Genomic DNA, 22548 nt, shown 5'->3' on the forward strand with positions numbered 1-22548 from the left:
TGTAACTATATGGTCAGGTAGAAATCTAAGAGAATTTTTGAAAAGATATATCATGCAAACATTAACGAAAAGAAAACTCAATTGGCTATATTTACATCAAATAATGAAAGCTTCAGAAAAAAAGTTAATAAGGACAGAGATAGATACCACTTAATGATAAAAGGATCGATCCACCAAAAGGAACAGGAAGTCACCAACTTACAACAGGGTTCCGTTCTAACGACTCCTTCCTAAGTTGGTTCTGCTGTAAGTCAAATACCTCTTCTCTTCTTTTCAGTTTTCATTATTACTGCCTTTTATTAGTAGTATCTTTATAAATCCAAGCTTCATTTGTCTTGGGAGGTTGGAAAAATTACATACAATCTTATAGATATGGTGACAGTAACAAATTACACACTATATTACGTATTACTAATGATGGGGAAAAAAAAACAGTTGTGTGTTTCTTTGTGACACTAACATGAGACAATTGGGACTACCTGAATAGAAGGGTTAAATGTGTATGCACCAAATAACAGAGGTGAGAACTATGTGGAAAAAAAAACTGATTGAATCAAAAGGAGATGTAGGCAAATTCACAATTATCATTGGAGACTTCGACACCTATCTCTAAATAATTGAAAAGCAACAAAGCAGAAAATCAACAAACATGTACAAGGACTAAAAAACTCCATCAGTCAACAGACCTAATCAACATTTATATAAAACTTCACCAAACAAGAGCAGAATGCACATTCTTTCAACCCCCCAAGGAACATGTATCAAGATAGAGCATATACTCCTGGCCACCAAACAACTTCAACGAATTTAAAAGAATTGAATCATACAGAGTGGGTTCTCTGACCACAATGGAATCAAACTAAAAATCAGTCACAGAAACATAAAGCATATTTTCCAAGTTGCAAACTAAGCCACGCACTTCTATACAATCTATAAGTCAAAGAGGAAGTCTCAAGAATATAAAAATAAAAACACAACATGTCAAAATTTCTGGGACACACTGAAGCAGTACTAAGAATTTTATAGCACTAAATGCACACAGAAGAAAAAAGCCTCATATCAATTATCTACGCTTTATCTTCAAGAATCTAAAAATTTTTTAAAAAGAGGGGTACAGAAGAGTAAAATAAACTCAAAACAAGCAGAACGAAGGAAATAGTAAAAATAAGAGCAGAAATAAATTAAATTCAAAGTAAACAAAATAAAGAAAATCAGTGAAACAATAAGTAGGTTGTCTGAAAAGATGAATAAATTTAACAGACCTCTAGGAAGACTGAAAACAAAAAAAAAGCAACCAAAAAAAGGGGGGACAACACAAAGTGTCAGAATCAGGAATGAAAGAGGGGATATCATTATACACTACAGACAAGGAAAGAACAGTAAGGAAATAGTATAATCAATGCTACACAGATGATTTTGACAACATAATTGAAATGGACCAACTGATCAAGAAACTCAAACTGCCACTACTCACTCAATATGAATATGTATTTTGAATAGCACTATATTAAGGATATATGATTGAGCAATTTTAAAACACCTCCACCCAATAAAAGAATCACCAGGCCCAGAAAGATTAATTAGAATATTCCAACAAATATTGAAAGAGTTAACAGAGACTATCCACAATCGTTTCCAGAAAATAGAAGAGGAGGGAATACTTCCTAGTTCATTGTACAAGCCAGTATTACTCTCCCCAAACTCTTCTTTCAATTTTTCCTACCGTGTTCCTAAAGTGCCTGGAGAGAACAAGTGGATAACAGGAAAAGGAGATAACACATGAAATGATCACGTTACCTCTGTTGATAAAATCCTTCCTAAAATAAATAAATAATTGACCCCAGGAACATGACCAACTTGAGGCCAATCAGACTTGGAAGCCAAGCAGTCTCTCTCCTGACTATCCGCTATGGATATTTTTGAGGGGGAAGAAAATTGAGAAATAATTACATCCCAGAAGGCAGTGGTGGGAGCAAACATCAAATTCTGTGTCTTCCTAAAGATGCTTTGACTCAACAGAAATACATACAGAAATAGAGGCATTTTTCAATCCATAAGGCATTAGAAAGTTAGCAGCAGTGCACTAGAAATTCCTGGAACTTTACTGGTCATACGAAGCAGATGTGAGAAGATTGACTGTGAAGGAACAGAGTCGGCTGCTGTTCTTTACAGAGGAAGTGTTCAGCATACCTGTGACACGTTCACCCTTTATTTGTAGTAGTCCCCCACTAAGGCCAGTGTCCCAAGGCAATTCTCAAGTTACTCGAATATCTTTTTTTTTTTTTTAAGTTTTCCTTATTGTTGCCTTCTTTGTCAATATTTTAAAAAATTCGTTCTTTACTTATTTTGCGTGCTTGGCATGCGAACGATAACATAACAAAGATTGTATGCAGAACATACTACTAACGACAAGATGGACAGCCAAAAAAAACATGAGGGTCTTAAGTGTGGTTCATTGTAACTCAAATATGGCCTAAGTCGGAAACTACCTGTATCTATTTTCCGTTTTGATAGAAAAATATTTCCCTGCTTCTTCACATGTGTCTACCTCTTTTTGATGTTAACTGAGGTTCCCAGTAAAAGTTTTATTTAAAGATTTAAAATAAGGAGGAAAATGGAGTAAGGAAATACAGGAAAATTGATATTATGGAATATCAATTGGGAATGTGTTAGTTCTAGTTATTTCTTCTCCTTTCCTATTAGGAAAGCTTCTAATTCCCTGACAGTCTTCGTTACCTTGCCCAGAGTCCACGCTGCTCGCTCATCTAAAAAGACTCAGGGCCTACAGCCGTCCATCTCTCATTTTTAGACGGAGCACCGGTACAGAAATCCAAGGGCATTAAGGGGGCTTCTCTGCTTTTGCTCCATCCTTTGTCCCAGAAAACACAGTGAACTAAAGAAAACTTTCCGGGGGACCCTTCCCCCATCCCTTTTTCTGCCTGTCTGCCTCTTTAATGATAGTACAAATGGGAGCCAAAGTGAACCACCTGTTAACGTGCAGGCTTTTCTGCCTGGTGTTTCAAGTGATTCCGTTGGGATCCGGTTCTTCATTTCTTTTCTTTATTAACGTCTTCCTTGGGTTGTCACAGTCAAATTAGGGGATGTAGAGGCTCACAGCCTGTGAATGGAAGAGCACTCAAGGGAATCCACCGGGTTATGTTTTTCCTTTGTATGTGTGCAGGAATGATATGGAAAATATTAGGAGAACTACATCGGTATTCCTTCAGGGGAAAAGTTAAATAAAACGGTTGCTGTTGAGTGGATTCCGACGCATAGGAACAATATAGGACAAGATAAAACTGCTCCATAGTGTTTCCTAGAATCTGCCAGTTGCCCTTTGGTTGGTAGCCCAGTTCTCAACTAGTGGACGACCCGGGGGCTCTTTCTTTCCTTAAAGAATGACTTTAAACAGTGTTTAAACAGAAGAAAACTCTGGACTTGCTGGGGATCCATCCCTAATCCTCTTACATACAAAGCATGCGGTCTACCACTGAGCTGCGCCCTCCTTCCGTACAAGTTTTTGCTTAACTTTATTTACAGTTAGTTTTATTAGAATCCTAAAGCCTTGGAATGCAACTGTTATATAAAAAAAAAAAAGGATAATAATAATTATGCATATGTCAACAGAACTGCCGAAACCCGGGAATGCACCAGGGACCTTTAGATCTTCAGTCTAACGCTCTCCCAACTGAGCTATTTCGGCTGCCGTGTGCGGGAGGGGCGCGGGGTGCCAGTTTAGTTATACCTTAAAGTATTGTTTACAGGACTTGTACGTTTGTAAATGTAAATCTCATGCAATATTACCTACTCACAAACCTGAAATTCTGTGAGGTCTGTTGCCATCCACGTCTGAAAAGTGTTTTCCAATTTTTGAAGACTGTGGATGGGTTGGTAGAGGAGGAGTGCCAAGAATGGAAGGTAAAACAGGGAGAAGCTTCTCTGCTTGGTAACCTCAGGCTGTCCCACGCTCCAAACACTACTCAGAAAACTAAGGAAATTCCTAAAGAAATGATCGAGGCTGTTCTTTCTCTCCTCTTTCAGTCCTTCCTTTTCTGTGTTCTTCTTAGTGACACTGTAATGGGGAACAGAGGGTTACTGAGCACATTAGTGTGAAGGGCTTCTTGTTCTGGAGTAGAAATGGGGAAACATAATCCATCAAACAATGTGTTTATTTCCATACGAATACGCAAAAAGTGTTTTCGAAAGGAGACAAGAACGGAAATGTGGGGAATTATAAAAAGCAGATGAGTTGCATGGTTTGCTGAGCGATTATTCTGGTTAATCATAAAAGGACTTTCATTGGAGGTTTTCAAACACCATATTGTAGAAAACACCCCACACCACACACATACACCCAGCTGAAGTAAAATCACAAGAGTACTGGCAAGTACATTTCTTACATATGCCAACAGAATTCCAGTTCCTTCTCTTTAGAACTTTATATAACGTCATAAGGTGGTCATTTAATATCACATCAGATTCCTGAGGGAGATGCATGCAGCCAAAGGGCTATGGGCGGGTGTGAGGAGAGGGAGGGGAGAGAAGGATAAGGATACACAGATACATCTGAGTTACTTACATTTCCTAAAATAAACACTGGCCATTGGAGGTCAATTCAAGGGGCTTCTACTGCTTGCCAAACCAGAAACAAGGCACCAAGAAGGGACTCAAACTTTCAGTCTTCTGATCCAGAATCAGAGGCGTTGTCCATCAGGCCACTGGAGCAATACACTAAAGAAGTAGTCCAAACCTAAAAGTGAAAATGTTGTTAGGGAGCATTGGGTTTGTTTTCAAACTTTTCACTTTGCAAAAGGAAGAAACTTCAACCACATTCAAAACAGAAATCAATTAGCAGCTGAAACCCGTGAAGATCACAATTACTTAGAAGTAATAAATTGTGAGATTATAAGAAATGACATATTTCTTGAAAGGCACTCTCCTCTAGTCACTGATAATAATGGTGCATTTGGGTAGAGAAACATGAGCCAAGAACTGAACTCTGAAATAAAGGCGTGCAGATGACAGCATGAGGAAAGGGGGAGCCATAAAAAAAATGCTATATTTAGACCTTCCCTGTCTTAAAAATAAGGTGGCATTACTTGAGGGAGAAAGGTCTGGAAGCCTAAACAATAGTACACCTTGTCGGAAATGCCTGCATTTAATGCCAGGAAAATATTTTATTATAATCCATTCATAACATAGGCTTTAACAACTTGATTCTCTACCAACAAGTAGAAGAATCACCCGATATGCAGGTGGCCCAGGGTTAAACCAAAAACCAAACCCACCGCCGGAGCGTTGATTCTGACTCATAGCGACCCTATAAGACAGAGTAGAATTGCCCCCTAGAGTTTCCAAGGAGGCCTGGTGGATTTGAACTGCTGACCATTTGTTTGGCAGCCATAACACTTAACCACTACACCACCCAGGGCTATGGATTCTAAATTGGTCCCTGGAGCACTGGTCCAATTGGCAGATCCCCAATCGATGCCTTATTATATTCGTAGGGTAGGAGAGATGAGAAATACATGAATTCTTAAAGAAAAGCAATTACAAATTCTCTCAATTTTCACAGTCTTCCATTCTTAGAATTGCCAAGATATTTGCAGAAATAAACAATACTCTTCTTCCATGACCAGCTTAGTCTTTCCTTCCCAGAGAGGTTAATCTTTTCTTCTCACCAAAAGTCTTCCCTTTTGTTTGTTCCCAGATTCCCTGTACCTTATTTTCTCCAAGTGTAGGTCAAAAGGAACGAACTGTCTTGGATCATATTCTAGGTAGTATGTTCTAAGGTACATTTCTTCATCAAGATAATTATCCTTTTTCCTTGGATGTGGGCAGCAAACAGTGAATAAAGACAGAAAGAGGGAAGAGAAGAAGAAGAAAAAGGTGGAGGAGGGAGAGAAAAAAATGAGAAGAAGAAGTGGCTCACACATGATAGGGAAGTGCTTCATGAAGAAAAGCAAACCTAGAGATGTAGAGGATTAAACTCAGGCTGCCTTGTTTACCCACCTTTATGGAATGTTCCCTTCATCTTCAAATTCTCTCTCTTTCAACTCCTTTCTCCTCTGCTTCCCAAGACTGCAAGGATGATGTACAAGACAGTGCAGAGGGATACAAAGAGTAGCATGAGTGTTGCTTCCAGAAAAATAGGTGCATATAGGGAATGAGAAACTGGGATAAAATCACAACACTTGGCAAGTAATGAAGTCCTTCACCAGTATGGTCAGAAACTTGGCAGTGCTTTTCTAGGGGAAGCCATTCTGGTTCCAAAAATCTAAAGTGATACAAGGCAAAGAGAGAAAAAAGGAAATGATCTGAGAGATGACAACGTCTCTTTCGAACAAAATCTTCTTGGCAATGAAGAGCATTCAAGAAAAGCTATTTGAAAACACTCAATATGAAAGCAACTGGTCACATATAACCAAAAAGCAAACCTGTTGTCATCAATTCCAACTTATAGAGAACCTAAAGGACAGAGTAGAAGCGCCCCATAGGATTTCCAAGCCGTGGCTGGTGGATTGGAACTTCCATAAATTAACCAAAAAAGACAGGCTCCGGAAAAAAACACCCACACACACACACACACAAAAAAAAACACAGAAAAGGGCCTGTGTAACTCAGTTGGTATAGCATTGGAGTTTTCATCTCAGTGTCCAGGGGTCAAGTCCCTGTTTAGGCAATCTTTGTTTTAATCTAATTATTTCTCTTAGGCTGAAGCCTTTCATTTTGCTGTAGTTACTTCTGATAGAAGCTTTGCTTCTTCACTCCTCTCTCCCCTCTCTTTGCTCTACAGGAATATGAAGAGAATCATAATGGAAAAAGAAACGATAGCACTTTCCCTAGCCACAGTCTGCTTTGTCCCACTCTAGGTAGAAGTGCAAAGCTTTCAGTAATTCAGAGGAAAAAGATAGGGATGACAAAAAGCAGAGAGAGCAAGGAGAAAGAAAAAGTCAGGATTCAGGGATATTTTGGATTTGGGGAGCTAGAAAATATGTAATGCCTTTCACTGAGCACAGAAAGAGGTTTGTATAGTTCTGCTTGTACACTGATTGAAACACTGTTTACTTTTTGCCCCATGGAATGTTTACATGATGAATTTGCCAGCCCTAAGAGACAGCCTTGTGAAGTCCTTTTCTAAACACTGGAATACCTAAGTCTGAAACTCTATAGTCTGCTGACCTAGAGATTTGGGTTTTTATGTGGTTTTTGGAGGAAAAGCACCTGTCAGTTGAATGGCAGTGAGGGTGGTGATTGGAAACCTAATCAAAACTTCTGAACTCTAAAAGCAAAGCTAAACAAAAAGAGACCTTGAAAGGAGTGAGAGAAATGGCACCTTACTTTTTGGGAAAAAAATAATTTGAATGAGAGTGGATATCTCATCAGAAACCACGGAGGCCAGAATGAAGAGGCACATTTTTCAAGTGCTGAAAGACAAGAACTGTCAATCCAGAAAAAACAAAAAATTCTTTTGGAATGAAGGAGAAATCAAGACATTCTCAGTGAGAGGAAAGTTAAGAGAGTTTGCCACCAGAAGAACTACCCTAAAAGAACGGTTAAAGTATGTTTTCCAGAAATGAAGGAAATAATAAAGGATGGAATTTTGGAATATCAGGAAGGAAGAAAGAGTATGGTAAGGAAAAATAGAAGTAAATACAATAAGCTTTTCTTGTCCTCTTGAGTTTCCTCAAAAGTTTGCCATGAGAGAATTATTCTGACCTCACTTATACGAAATATCTACAACGGGCAAGTGTATAGAGACCTAAGTTTATCAGTGGTTACCGGGGTGGGTGGAAGACTCACTGCAGAGGGGATACTGAGCTTCTCGTTAAAGGGTGATGGGAAAATTTTAAAATGGATAGATGGTTGAGCAACATAATAAGCATGATCAGTGTCACTAAATTGTACATGTAAAACACCTTAAAATGGAAATTTTTTTTTACATATAATACTTAAGACAATTAAAAAAAAAAAGCTGTTTGTCATAATTACAAACAGCAAATGCTGTGATTTATTTGCGTATCGATCAACCCCTCTGGAAAAAAATATTACCACTATTTTTTTTGTTCACCCATGTGAATATACACTCCAATTGCCTAAACAAGGCATGGCACATAGTAGGTGCTCAATAAGGTTTACTAAATAAATTGTATAACCAAACAGCCCAGGCCCTCAGAGCTCTCACCCTAGCTACTCTCAGTTTCCAGTCCTTGCCCCCAGAAAACCATACTGCTCCTAGCCACCAGGGGGCTCTTCCTACAACATAATCATAACCATGCCACCGAACAGCTCAATTCCCGTTCACCAGCTTCCAGAGCAAACCAAAAAACCAAAACCAAATCCCCTGCCTTCAAGTCAAATCTGACTCATAGCGACCCTACAGGATGGAGTAATTTGAAAAATTTGATCTTTATTTATATTGCGGGCTTGGTATGAGAATGATAACATAAATAACAGGTACATAGGAGATATTACTGATGACAAGATGTACAAAAAAAAGGACAGGTGGTAAGATTGTTCATTATAATTCAAATACGATGTAAGTAGGAAACTACATGTATCTATTTTCCTTTTTGACAGAAAAACCTTTCCCTGCTTCTTCACATACGTGTACCTCCTTTTGATGTTAACTGCGGTTTCCAGTAAATGTTTTATTTAAAGATTGAAATAAGAAGAAAAATGGAATGAGTGAGAAAATAGAGGAAAACTGGTATTATGGAGTATCAATTGGGAATGTGCTGATTCTAGTTATTTTTTATCCTTGCATATTAGGAAGGCTTCTAATTCCCTTACAGTCTTCGTTCCCTTGTCCAGGATCCAAGCCACTCCTTCACCTAAAAAGACTTGGAACTTACAGCCATCTATCTCTCATATTTAGACAGAACACACATAGAGAAATCGGTGAGCATAAGATGGGCTCCTCTGCCTCTGCTCAGACTTTTGACCCAGAAAACACAAAACACTAAAGAAAACTGTTGGCAATGTCCTTCCTCACCTCTTTTTCTCTCTTTCTGTCTCTTAATAGTAATACAAATGGGAGCCAAGGTAAACTGCCTGTAAACGTGCATGCTTTTGTTTTGGTGTTTGAAGTGATTCTGTTGAGATCCAGTTCTTCTTTTCCCCCCTTTCTGAAGGTCTTACTTCCATTGTCACAGTCACCTAAGTGGAGGTAGAGGCTCACAGCCTACGAATGGAAGAGAATTCAAGGCAATCTACCGGGTTATGCTTTTACTTTCTATATGTGCAGGAACAGTATGAAAATATTAGGAGAAATAAATGTGTATAACTTCGGGATTGGATTTAGGTAGTGTTGAATGAGAGAAAAAGGGTGGAGATGTCAGGGATGGAACCCACAGCCTCATACATGCGAAGTACGCACTCTACCACTGAGCTATACCACCCTGGTGGATAGTAACTAGTCAAATTTATCTAAAAAAAAAAATATTAGTGGAGATCAAATGATAGAATTTTTCAAGATTACTGATAGATTCATTGGAAATACCTTTTTTCAACAACATAAGGGGCAACTATACACATGGACCACAACGGATGGAATACACAGGAATCAAACCAACTGCATCTGTGCAAATTGTGATGGAGAAGCTCAATATGAAGGGTCAGAACAAGACCAGGAGCTGACAACACAACAGACCATCAATTACTCCTTTCCAAGTTCAACTAGAAGATGAGGAAAATTAAAACACGGCCACCAGAGCCAAACATGAACTTGAGTATATTCCTCCTGAATTTCGAGACCATCTCAAGAGATTTCATGAATTGAACACTAGTGACTCAAGAAGACTAGATGACTTGTCAGATGACATCAAGGACATCATACATGAAGAAAACAAAATGCCATTAAAGACAGGAAAGAAAGAAAAGATGAAAATGGAATCAGAAGAGACTCTGAAACTTGCTCTTAAAAGTTGAGTAGTTAAGGGGAATGGAAGAAATAATGAAGTCAAAGAGCTGAAAAGAAGATTTTGAAGAGAGGCTTGAGAAGACAAAGTAAAGTATGAAAATGAAATATGCAAAGACCTGGAGTTAGAAAACCAAAGGAAAGAACACACTTGGTATTTCTCAAGCTAAAGGAAACAGAAAAAAAAAAAATTCAAGTTATGAGTTGCAACGTTGTAGGATTCTATGGGGGAAATTATAAACAAAGTAGGAAGAATCAAAAGTAGATGGAGGCATTCACAGAATCACTGTGCCAAAGAGAATTGGTCTATGTTCTACCATTGCAGGAGGTAGCATAGGATCAAGAAATGATGGTACCGAAGGAACAAGTCCAAGCTGCACTCAAGTCATTGGCAAAAAACAAGGCTCAAGGAATAGATGGAATACCAGTTGAGATGTTTGAACAAATGGATGCTGTGCTGGAGGTGCTGTCATCTACACCAAAAAATTTGAAAGACAGCTACCTGGCCATCTGACTAGAAAAGATCCATATTTGTGCTCATTCCAAAGAAAAGTGACCCAAGAGAATGTGGAAATTATCGAACAGTGTCATTAATATCACTCACAAGCAAAATTTGCTGAAGAGAATTCAAAAGTGCTTGTAGCAGTGTACTGATGAGGAACTGCCAGAAATTCAAGCCAGATTCAGAACAGAACATGGAACCAGAGATATCATTGCTGGTGTCAGATGGATCTTGGCTGAACTCAGAGAATACCAGAAAGGTGTTTATCTGTGTTTTACTGGCTATGCAAAGGCAGTCAACTGTGTGGATCATAACAAATTACAGATAACATTTCAAAGAATGGGAATTCCAGAACACTTACTCGTGCTCTTGAGGATCCTGTACACAGACAAAAAGGAAGTCAGTTGAACAGAACAAGGGAATACTGTGTGGTATAAAATCATAAAAATTACATGTCAGGGTTGTATTCTTTCACCATACTTGTTCAATCTGTATGCTAAGCAAATAATCTGAGAAGCTGGACAATTTGAAGAAGAAGGCACCATCAGGACCACAGAAAGAGTCATTTAGAAATTGTGATCTGCAGATGACACAATTTTCCTTGCTGAAAATGAGGAGGACTTGAAGCACTTACTTATAAAGATCAGAAACTACATCCTCCAGTATGAATTACACCTCAACATAAAGAAAGCAAAAGTCCTCACAACTGGACCAATGGCAACATCATAATAAAAGGAGAAATGATTGAAGTTGTCAAGGATTTCATTTCACTTAGAGGCATGATTAACACCCATGGAAGCAACAGTCAAGAAATCAAAGAACATATTGCATTGGGCAAATCTCCTCAAAAGACCTCTTTAAAGTGTTAAAAAGCAAAGCTGTCACTGTGAGGACTAAGGTGTGCCTGACCCAAGCCATGGTATTTTCAATTATCTCATATGCATGCATAAGCTGGACGGTGAATTGGGAAGACCAAAAACGAATTTACGCCTTTGAATTATGCTTTTGGTGAAGAATATTGAATATACCAGAGACTGAGAGAAGAATGAACAAATATGTCTGGTAGAATTACAAACAGAATGCTCCTTAGAAGCTAGAATGACGAGACTTTGTCTTATGTATCTGGTTGCAGCAGGGGGTCACACTCTGAACAAGGCAGGGGGCTGACAACAGTCCCTCAATATCTGTGAGGAAAGCTCATTGCTGTTCCCAACAGTGCACAGGTGGGTGGGCTCTGCAGGTGGACCATGGGCCCACAATGCTTTTTTTTTAAGGACTGGGATGTACCACTTATCCTTGGACCACTGTTGTGGGTGGCCAGGTGACCTGGGTGGAGCCTCCAGTCCTTTGGCCCTGGATGTGTGTAGGTGAGGACCCTGTATAATAGGCAAAGTAGTGTCAAACATCAAACACCCAACTCTCCACCACACAGCAGAAACAGTTGCAGTCTGCCAACAAGGGCCTATTCTCCTGAAATGGGCCCACACAGGTCCTTGCAGGGGTGAAAGGTATTCAATGTCCGTGGACCATTTGTGCCTGGACAGGAGCCCCTTTTGTCCTGAGCTCCCCGGCTTAAGTGGAGCTGGCAGATAATCATTTCCCCCAACTGTGAATTTATTCCTTCTGCAAGGCTGGGAGAATGACTCAGAACACACAACAGGCCTTACCTCGGGCTCAGGGAAAAGGACAGCCACTGAAGTCGGCTTGCAGGCTGAGGGCACTGTAAAATATACCCAAGTACTTAGCTCTTGCCCAGAGCACCGTTCTTCTCTGGTTCTGGACGTGTGAGTGGGTTGTGCAGCTTGCTGTCTCTCCTTGAGGAGACCACCTCGGGAACGCTACTTCCAGCCCCGCAGTGCCCCTCCAGGGAATGGTGCCTGAGGGTTTCTGGCAATTCAGCTCTGGCAACTCTTTGCAGCTTCTGAACCACCTCTCCATCCCCATGCAGCTGAGTCCATTTTCCAACTTGGCCTTTGATATTCAGGGCTCCTACGTTGTCATATACATAATTATTTAACTTGTTTTTTTGTGTCTTTGTTGTAAAAGGAATCACCTGAAGCGTCTGACTACTCTGCCATCTTGGCCCTGGCTCCTTATCATTTATTTTTATAATTTGTTACTTTAACATGTTAATCTTAATAAAGCCTGCTTTCTATATTTATAGTTTTCCATTATAAGCTTTAAAAAAAAAGTTGCTTTTCTCAACTAATTCTGATAAATGGTGACCCTATGTATATCAGAGTACAATTGTCCTCCATACGACTATCAAAGGCTGATCTTCTTCAGATATAGATGGCACAGCCGTTCTTCCCATGCCCTCTGGGTGGACTCCAATCTCCAGCGTTTTGGTTATCAGACCAACTTGTTAACCATCTGCAAAATCCGGGGACTCCATCAGCTAAACAAGGAAGTAAAATTAGTATTATTCATTTGTAACTCTAATGTACATTTGGGAAACAAGGTTAGGAAGACTGAGAAGCCAGAAGATACCTAGTGTATGTGCAAGAGTGTTGTGGTCTGAAAACAGGCCAAGGCGTGACTAAAAATAAAGAGGAGGATGGAAAATTAATAAACATACTCCATTCGATGACAGCTCATCTTTCAGAATTGGCCTCTGGAATGAATGAGGAAATCGCTCCAACAGAGGTTTCCCAATGTCTGTGCATGGATGTGGCAGGAGCAGTGTTGAGAGTAATATCATGATGAGCCAACAGCTTTGAGATTAATCACCACTGTGACTGGGGAAATTTGCTAGATTTTCCTTGAAATGCAAAGAGGAAAAAAATCAAATCCCTCTTTGTTAGTTCCACGTATTTCTACACTTAGATGAAATCTACTGAAAATGAACATTTTCCTAAAAAATTGTATCTGGCTCCTCTACACTTCACATACTGCTCTTAGCTCAGAAGGAGTCTAAAGAGGGGGACTGAACCACAGCAAGTCAGAGACTCTGTACAACCAATAATTACTGCATACTCAGCCACCTTTTCCTCAGTCCTGCCCTGGTGGTGCAGTGGTTAAGCATTCAGGCTGCTAACCAGAAGGTCCGCAGTTTGAATCATTAGTCGATCCATTGAAACTTTATGGGGCAGTTCTACTCTATCCTATAGGATCCCTATAAGTCGGAGTAGATTCAAAGGCAACTTTGTTTTTTCTTTAGCATAGGTATGGACCCTAGTGTCAGAGGTTAAGAGTTGGCTGCTAACCAAAGGTCAGCAGTTCAAATCCATCATTTTGGGAAGCCCAATGGATAAGGTTGTTATAACTCAAAATCCACTTAATTCACGTACATTGCGATGGTAATATACATGAGTCCTTTGGAAGTCAAGTAGGTGACCTCAAATTTGGCTTAGGGATGGCCTGTGATAGAATGGCAGGAGGAGGATAGTTGCAGCTTTTAGAAAGAAGAGAAAAGGTGATGATGCATTATGAAGGATCTCCAGTCTCTAGGATTTTCACCTCCTCTATCATAATCAATCCCCTCTTTCCTATGGATAAAATGGCCTTTTCTCACCTTCAAGCCTTCCTTTACAAGGTCTTCCTCTACAAGATCTCTCTACAGGATTTTCTGCTGGTTTAGGTCAAAATACAAAAAACCTTTTAGTTCGTGTTCTAGATTACATGATCAAATTCACATTGATTCATCAAGGTTATTTTTATTCTCAGTTCAATAATGAAAAATATTTACAGGGAAACTAGAACCATTCAATAAGGATGTGGCAACTGTCCTGAAACGATGCAGACCTTACCCAAGGTCTTTGGGTTACTGTGAATATTCTCTCCTCTTTTGACTCTTGAGTGCTTAGGGGTTATACTCCGTTTCTCCTTTCACAGCTTCTTCAAAGATGGGACTCTCCCAACCACACTCAGACACTGGGTTCATTCAGGTCAGGTAGACAAAGAAGTTGCTATGCACTTTGATGGCTTCTTTCTGCTCCATATCCATGACTGTGAATGAGAGGTAGGCAAGACACGGTGGTGAGTCTTTGCATCCCCGGCGCATATCTGGGTTGAACATCTACTTCTCAATGTCTTAGAACATCTCAGAGGACAAAATGAGATGAGAAAATGGCTCTCCTCTTTTGCAGGAATGAATTCTTCTTCACCTAACATTATTTCAGAATTGTGTTGTCCATCCCAAAGAAGGAACAATGATATTTCCCAAGCACTGGAGCAGGTTTTTCTTCTTTCAGATTTTCTAGCCTCTTTCTGCTCAACTTTTCCCCACATTGTCTTAAACAGTCTGCTTAATCTTTGGGACATGCAGCTGGTGGCCCATGTAATGGTGAGTAATGAGAGTGCTTGGAGAGAATGTATGAATAAGAATGATATCAAGTAACTGTACCTGAACACCAGTGTCCCACAAGTCAATTAAGAAAGAAACACCAAGGCCAAAACAAGTCAGATTAAGAAAGAATTAAGTTTCTGAGACTAAGAAGATCTATCAATGCGCTTTGAGAGGAAAGGAAATTGGAGAGACTGGGGATGGAACCGAGAGCCTCGTGCTTGCTAAGCGTGCGCTCTTCCACTGAGCTATACCCCAGTAAAAAGCCATTTCGGAGGAATCATCATAGCTGTTCTCCTAGTCTTGAAGGACTGTTGTCGAGACAAAATTACCTTATGTTCAATTTCGCTGTTTCCATACTCCCTACACTGCACTCTCTCAGACACGGATACACCAAGAGAAGGATACCTTAGTGCTAGAAAGAAAGGCATTGTTCCTGATCAGTAGTCTTCCACCAGACTGCCCGGAACTTGCTTCCACTCCTTCCATCACCTGACTGAGTCCCGGGATATAACATTCTTTTGTAACTTGTCTGAATGTAACTTTCTGTATTCTTTTGACTATTGGAAACATATTAATATTTCACACAGGCAAATAAATAAAACTAAGTCAAGTGTGTGTATGAGAACGCTCTAAATATGATTAAGAATGGAAACAAATAAATCTAACGTATTTCAGGAAAAAAACTTATCCACATTGGAGAAAAAAGAGAGAACTAATTCAAGAAAATGTTTTACACAATGCTTTACCCTCATTGTAAGACAAAAAGAATCACAAACAAATATTAAACTCTACGTAACTGAGTTTTGTTTTTGTTTTTTAAATAGTGCTATGGGTGTAGCAATTCTGACATTACTTCCTGTAAGATTTCGGCTTGAGTAAATGAGTACATACATTGACGTTGTTGGAAACCAGGGCTCTCACTGTGTGAAATAGAAGGAAAACACGAAACTGGAATGGGGGAAGGTAAGAAATTCCCTTTTGGTGCTGGATGTTGTATTCCCATTGCCATCTAGGTTGATTTCCACTCATAGAGATCCCATGTGTAAACAGAAGAGACCTGCCCAATAGAGTTTCCTAGGCTTCAATCTTTATGGGGAATCCTGGTGGCACAGTGGTTAAGCGCTCAGCTCTTAACCAAAAGATATTCAGCTGGCACCCACCACTGCGCTTTGCAGGGGAAGAATTTGGCAGTCTACTTCTATAAAGGTTACAGCTATGAATCTGTATGGACTCCAAGGTAGTGCGTTCCTCTTTGCAGGAAGCCAAGGGGCGCAATTGCATTTGACTGCTAGCCTAGATTGTAAGTTCCCGTGGTAGTAAAGGCCTAGCCGTCTGCTTCCGTTGAGACGATAGCCAAAGCATGGCTTGCTTTGAGTCGGAATCATCTTCATAGCAAGACACAATTTTTAAGGAAGTAGGTGGCTAGAACTTTTCTTCCACGGCGCATCAGAGTGAGTTCCAACTGCCAACCTTTCCATTACTGTTAGGTTACCCAGCCGAAACCCTTTGCACCACGCAGAAGCCTTGCTCATATATTGTAGTGATTCTTTTTCTACAGAACTTCTTTCACATTTGTTGTGATTAAAAACATTCATCTCCGCCCTCACACACAAAACTTAATATCAGAGTAGAAATGAATAATAAGTGCAAAAGCATATAGCATAATGGAATTTCTTACCCCATTAGTTCCTTGTTTTTCTCACTGAATTTCAGTTCCTTTTCTTTGTTTTTAATTTTATATAAAGTGTACAAAATGTCTGCTAAGACTTCGTGGAAAACCTCAAAACCAAACCAAACTCATTGCGGCCAGTCCATTTGGACTCATAACGACCCAAGGAATGTGTAGATAAGGAGAGGATGATCAAAACATGGATATATACAATTCGATTGCATGTGCCAAAATCAGTAAAAAGTGTCTAAAGCTACCATTTCCTGATGAGTCCATTCTGATTCATAAAAACTGGCAAGAGTTACTCCCTAGGGTCTCCAGGCCTGGCACAGTGGTTAAAACTATTAACAACTAACTGTAAAGGTCACAGGACTTTTCAGCTGATGAGAATTTTGGTCTGGGAGTTGATACTGTAATGGGTTGAGATCTGGGGGGATGCCGAGATGAAGTGAATGTTTTTACATGTGGGACAGTTGTGAATCTTTGTAGACCAGAGGGAAGACAGTAGCATGTGTAGTTATGTCCCCCTAAAACTATCCTTGTCCTAATATCCAAAAGCTTTGAATATGTTACCTTACATGGAAAAAAGGTATTTTGCAGACTTGATTAAGTTAGGGATCTTTCCATGGAAAAAATTTTCTGCATTTGCTGGTTTGACCCAATGTAATCACAAGACCCATATAAGAGGCAGACAGGTGGCCAAGAGTCAGAAAAGGAAATGAGACAACAGAAGCAGAGATCAGCCTGATGCAGCCATGAACCAAAGAATGTAGGTATTCTCAGATGCTAGGAAGCACAAGGAATGAATTCTGCACCATAGTCTCCAGGAACAACACAACTCTGCCAATATTTTGAGTTTAGTTCCCTAGGACCCATTTCAGGCTTCTGATCTCTAAAACTGAAAATAATAAATTTGTGTTTTTTGAAGCCATTGAATTTGTGATAATTTGCTACAGTAGCAATAGGCAACTAAACGAGAGTTTGGTATTAGGTTGTACTGTAGTCAGCGTATTGAAAAACTGTCTGGATACCAAAAGAAATTCAAAAAGTTTTGTAAGGATTCCTTGGCAAAGTGTTAAAAATTACAGATCCCGCACCCTACTATAATCACATCACTCAAGATTACTGGGTGTTGCTTCTGGAATCTGCGTTTTGTACTAAACAACTTGATGAGTGCTAAAATTTTCCGTCCTACTACCTTTCTTTTTCAAGAGAGTTTAATTTAGAAGTGACAAGAAAAACCTTTGTGCCCTCTCTGAGGCTCCAACTCATGACCTTCAGCTTATGAGACTGACCCGCTGCCTACTGTGCTAAGAACGTACGCGCTTAAATTCCTTTTGGTAAATTCTCAATTGGAAACATTTCAAGCATCAGTGAAATTACTGAAATATTAGACTCTCATATACCACAATCCGCCAGTGGAGCCCTGGTTGCACAGGGGTTGATAGTTGGGTTAGTAACCAGAAGCCTGGCAGTTCGAGTCCCTCAGCTCCTCCTTGGGAACCCTTTGGCCAGTCCCACTCTGTCCTGTAAGGTCGACTGGATGACAACGGCTTCCCTGTTTTTGTTCGTTTGTTTGTTTTACCATAGGTCTCCATGCTCCAAAAGGAATTGGTGCTACATTATACATGTTTGCTGTTGCTCTCAGTTTGTCACATAGCCTCGATCAAAATTATTTCAGGATTTTGCCACCGACTAAGCGGTGGGTTTTTTTTAAGTAAATATACAACACAGTGAAATTTTCCACTACCGCTTTAAACATCAGTTACAGCTGGGTGACATTCATCAGGTTAGTTTTTTTTATCTCTGTGCCTCATAGTCTTCATCAGGAAAATGGAGATCTTAGTAACAGTACCTATCATTGAGGCAGTTTATAGGACTGAATGACAATAAATGTAAGGACGGTGCATGGCACGTAATAAATTTCCAATATATTTTAGTTTTGACTATTACTGTGTAGAAATCTAGGAAATGTAAAACGTGGTGGAAGACAATCGTCTATCATGGCAAACATACTGATATGAATCATGCAAAAGTGCACGGTAGCGTGGTCAAGCGGTCTAAGGCGCTGGAGTAAGGCGCCAGTCTCTATGAAAGCAGGGTTCGAATCCCACCCCTGCCAGTTCTATTGTAAAATGGAGTAAAATGGATCCATCAGTGAACGGAATTATCAAAAATCCAATCCCTTGGGATCCAGTGGCTTCCGACTCATAGCGAGCCTATATGAATCTGCCCCGTAATGTTTCCAACGACTGGGGGTTGAATTTCAACGTTGGTTTGGCAGCTCAGCTCTCAACTAGGGCGCCCTTGGAGAACAAAAGCAACGCATTTACCTCCTTAAGAGTAAGCCAAGATCAATTGCGGCCTTTTAAAGAAAATGAGACTATTGTCGTTTCTGACTATTCTTTATATCTAAGAACAGTATTTCGTGTCCAAGTGGTAAATCTTCATGGTTTTTAAAATGTTTATATTGAAACAAATACATATTTCCAAATTGCAAAAACCTAAGACTTTATACACAGTGAAAACCTTCCCTTCCACCACCTCCCCTCCACATTCCGCCTGCACTGGATTCTGCCTATCCAGGCAACTCTATTAGTCTGGGGTTACCTGCAGCAAATATTATTTGCGTAAGCAAGCCAGTACACAGTTGCCACGGAGTCATCTCTGACTCATGGAGACTCCACTTGTATCAGAGTTGAACTGCGCTCCACAGAGTTTTCTTTTTCTTTTTTTACGGCGGTCTTTTCTTCATAAGTTCTGTGCTTGGAATAGCTGGGTTGGAAGTTTCTAGTTTCAAACACCAATGAATACGAAGTTCTACCTACTGCGAAGATTTTAATTACACAGATCCTCTGAAAAAGACCCCCCCCCACGGCCCCCCACCCCCACCCCCACCCCAAAATAAAGCAAGCAGGGCCTGTGGGCTGGGTTTCAGTTTCTCCTCCTTTTTCCTCTACCAGAAGCCTCTGGGGAAATGTGGCTCTGCTCCGTTAGACTGGAGAACCGGCCGGTGGTCCTTCCGCTCTGGCTTTCTTGCTTAATCTGAAGATGGAATCATGTCACACAGCACTTCTTTTCAGAGTATAAGCCCATTGGTAAAAATCAAAGTCCGTCTCAATGCCAGATTCATTTCATTACCTAATGCTAAGTCAAATGAACAACTCGTCTCACTTTCCAATGTTGTGTATAGCAGAATCATTGGACATGGTGTTTGGAAGGGAGTATTCCATAGGGATTTTGATGGCTGATATATTGAAAGTAGATTACCAGGCTTTTCTTCTGAGGTGCCTATGGGTGGACTCCAACTTCCATTCTTCTGCTTAACAGCCCAGCCAATTAACAGTTTGCTCCACTCAGGGACAAATAAGCCAACAGGAATCTATTATTTTTTCCACATTTCACACTATCCAAAGCTATTCTATTGCACAGTACATATTAAGGAAACTAATACTTTTCTATTGTGTAGTAGAGAAATTACAAATATTTTCTCCACAATTTATTCTATTTTCTTTTTTTTCGGTCTTCTTGCATGTTTTTTGTTTGGGTGTTTGGTTGTTGTTGTTTAATTTTGTCTCAGCTTTTTTTTTTTTTAAAAGAATGGAGGTGTATTCAGACAGAATTTTTTTTTATTGTACTGAGTTACGTCGAGGTTTCATTGTCTCTAAGTATTGTGTAAGAATTGGTTTTCTGCCCAAAGTTATGTAAACTTTCCAGTAATTATATTTGGTTTTGTTTTTCATTTTTGCCTTTTAATTTTATATGTATTTCTTCTTTATTTAAGTATCATAAATGACATATTGATATAAACTTTATATTCCTTGATGACTACCCAGTTAGCCCAACATCATTTATCTGAACTTTCCATTTTGCTACATCAATTACAAGTGGAACTATTTATTTTCCAAATTCTGGGTGGCTCCATAAGACCAAATAATTCCAGGTGGACTAACAATGTCTTGTTTACTCTGTGTTTATATCTGAAAGTGTCATTAACCCAAGGAATCCCCTTGACTGCAACTAGTTTGGATTTTTTGTTTGTTTTATGTCGACATAAAGGTCCCTTGGTGACAAAAACATTTTGCATTCAACTAGTAACCAAAAGGTTAATGATTTGGACCCACATGGTGGCAATGAAGAAGAAAGGCCTGAGGATCTAACTCCATGAACCTTAAATCCAAAAAAACAAAAAAAACCTGTGGAACACTTCTACTCTGCAACATATGGGGTCACCATGAGTCGGTATCAATCTAATAGAATGCAATAATAGTTGCTATTATTGTTATGGACATTAATGTATTAACACAAAGTGCTGGCAATAGTGTGGGAAACCAGACCATTGTGGCATGCTGGCAGGAATGTATATTAGGCAAAATCCATCAGAATTAGCATGGTACATCACGTAGACTGCTCTACCAAGTCCATGCATAGAAAGTACTCATGTCCACTTGACATGTCAGATACAAAATATTACTTACTGCACCAAGGTATATATTATGACATATCCATAAAACGAATTCTATGCTATCAAGCAAAGAAACAGCTCTTTCTGTATTGATTTGGAAATCATTGCAACAAACCTGATGTGAAAAACCCAAAATGCCCTAGAAGGGTTTGCAATTTCCTTATTTGTATTTAAAAAATGGAGGAAATAATACCCCCGAGAGACTAGGTTTGCTGTACAAGGAGGAACTAGGGGACTGAGAGGGTTGGGGGAGAGCCAACGATGAGACTTTAACATTTTTTACACCGGCGACGAGTTTGATCTTTGGTTGGTCAAGCAGGGACACTAGACTTGAGTTCGCCTCCTTTGCTGTTTCTTTATGATACCTGGATATCACAAAGTGCAAAGACAGGCAAAAAGAAAAAAAAAAAAAACACATTAAGTTCCAGGAGAAAAAAATCACTTTCAGAAAATTATTAAAAATGACGTGGCTGACAAGGCGCCCGGACCGTGACCAGGCTGAGGTGAAGTCTCTTCTCAGCTGCATCTGGGTGTCCGGTGTGGGCCTCGGGAAGTTATTCTTTATGTCCCCAACCAGAGAATAGAGGAGCTCCTGCCTTACCCACCTGGAAATCCAGTCACGGTTGTGTGTGAGTGTGTGTGTTGTGTGTAAATATATGGGTTTGTTAGACAGTTTTCTTGTTGGCAGCAGATCTTCCAGTTTTTGATGCAAGTGTCGACCGTCTTATTTCCCAGATCTGAGAGCCTGTGTCAGTTGGCAATTGGCGCGTGCCTTGGCGTCTTCCCCATGACCTGAGAAGACCCAACCTGCAAGCTCTCATCCCATTAACGCAACCTGGGAGAGGTCCCTGGATCTCCCCTCCCCTGTCAGCCTCCCCTACTCCTCCGCTCAGGTGTTTCAGTCCCCGCGTGTCCTAGGGAACCGGGGCCCTGTAGCCTCACCTCGACTTCCAAGGCCCTTCTACAATCACAAGTGTCACCTTCTCCCAGGCACAGACCTGAGATCAGGTTCACTGCTACCCGACCCCGCCTTCTGAGCATCTGGGTGGTAGGGGATCCAACAGGGGACCAGAGCGGGGGTCACTGCTGTGTGCAAGGGCCGGGTTAGAGAGCAGAAGACTTTACTTTCTTTGCTGTTGAATGACCTACTGTGTTTCAAACCAGCCTTAGGTGAGTAGAAGACACTGCGGGGTTTCGCTGGAGCCATAGGGTTCTTCACTGTAGGAGGAATGTACCTGGATCCAGGAACCCAGTGTGGCCAGCAGGCCCCTCTTTGCTTCCCCCCTTCTCCCAAGAGGCTCTACACCTCTGATTTTCTGATTGGAGTCATTATAGCGCTGAGTTTTGGCATTGTGGGATTTAAGGGAGCTACGATTTTGGGGAGGATTCAATAGCTAAATTCAACCCTCCCAGCCTTCTCTTCCCTTCCGTCCCGTTCCCTCCAAATCACTGCTTGATGTAAGTGCAAGTGACCACCACTTGGCAGTCTGAGTCTCACTGGAATTCCTTTGTTAGAGACCCTCACTTAGATCATCCTAACGAAGAATCTAAATTACGAAAGATGAGGCCCAAAGACAGAGAAGTTTGTTTTTCGAAACCTATTTCTCATTTGGAACAATCGGGCTACCTCGACTTTACTGAAGGTTACCTTTGGACTAATTGAGTGATTGGTTCTGACACTCAAGCAGATCGAAACCTTTCCTGC

General features: G+C 40.3%; 1 non-coding gene across 1 annotated transcript; it reads right to left on the bottom strand.

The window, feature by feature from the left end:
- Positions 1 to 3630: 3630 nt before the first annotated feature.
- TRNAF-GAA (transfer RNA phenylalanine (anticodon GAA)) lies at positions 3631 to 3703 on the bottom strand. Its single transcript has one exon. It is a non-coding gene; the product is annotated as a tRNA-Phe (tRNA).
- Between the last annotated feature and the right edge of the window lie 18845 nt (positions 3704 to 22548).

Source organism: Loxodonta africana, chromosome 1 (genome assembly GCF_030014295.1).
Source record: "Loxodonta africana isolate mLoxAfr1 chromosome 1, mLoxAfr1.hap2, whole genome shotgun sequence".
Lineage (NCBI taxonomy): Eukaryota > Metazoa > Chordata > Mammalia > Proboscidea > Elephantidae > Loxodonta > Loxodonta africana.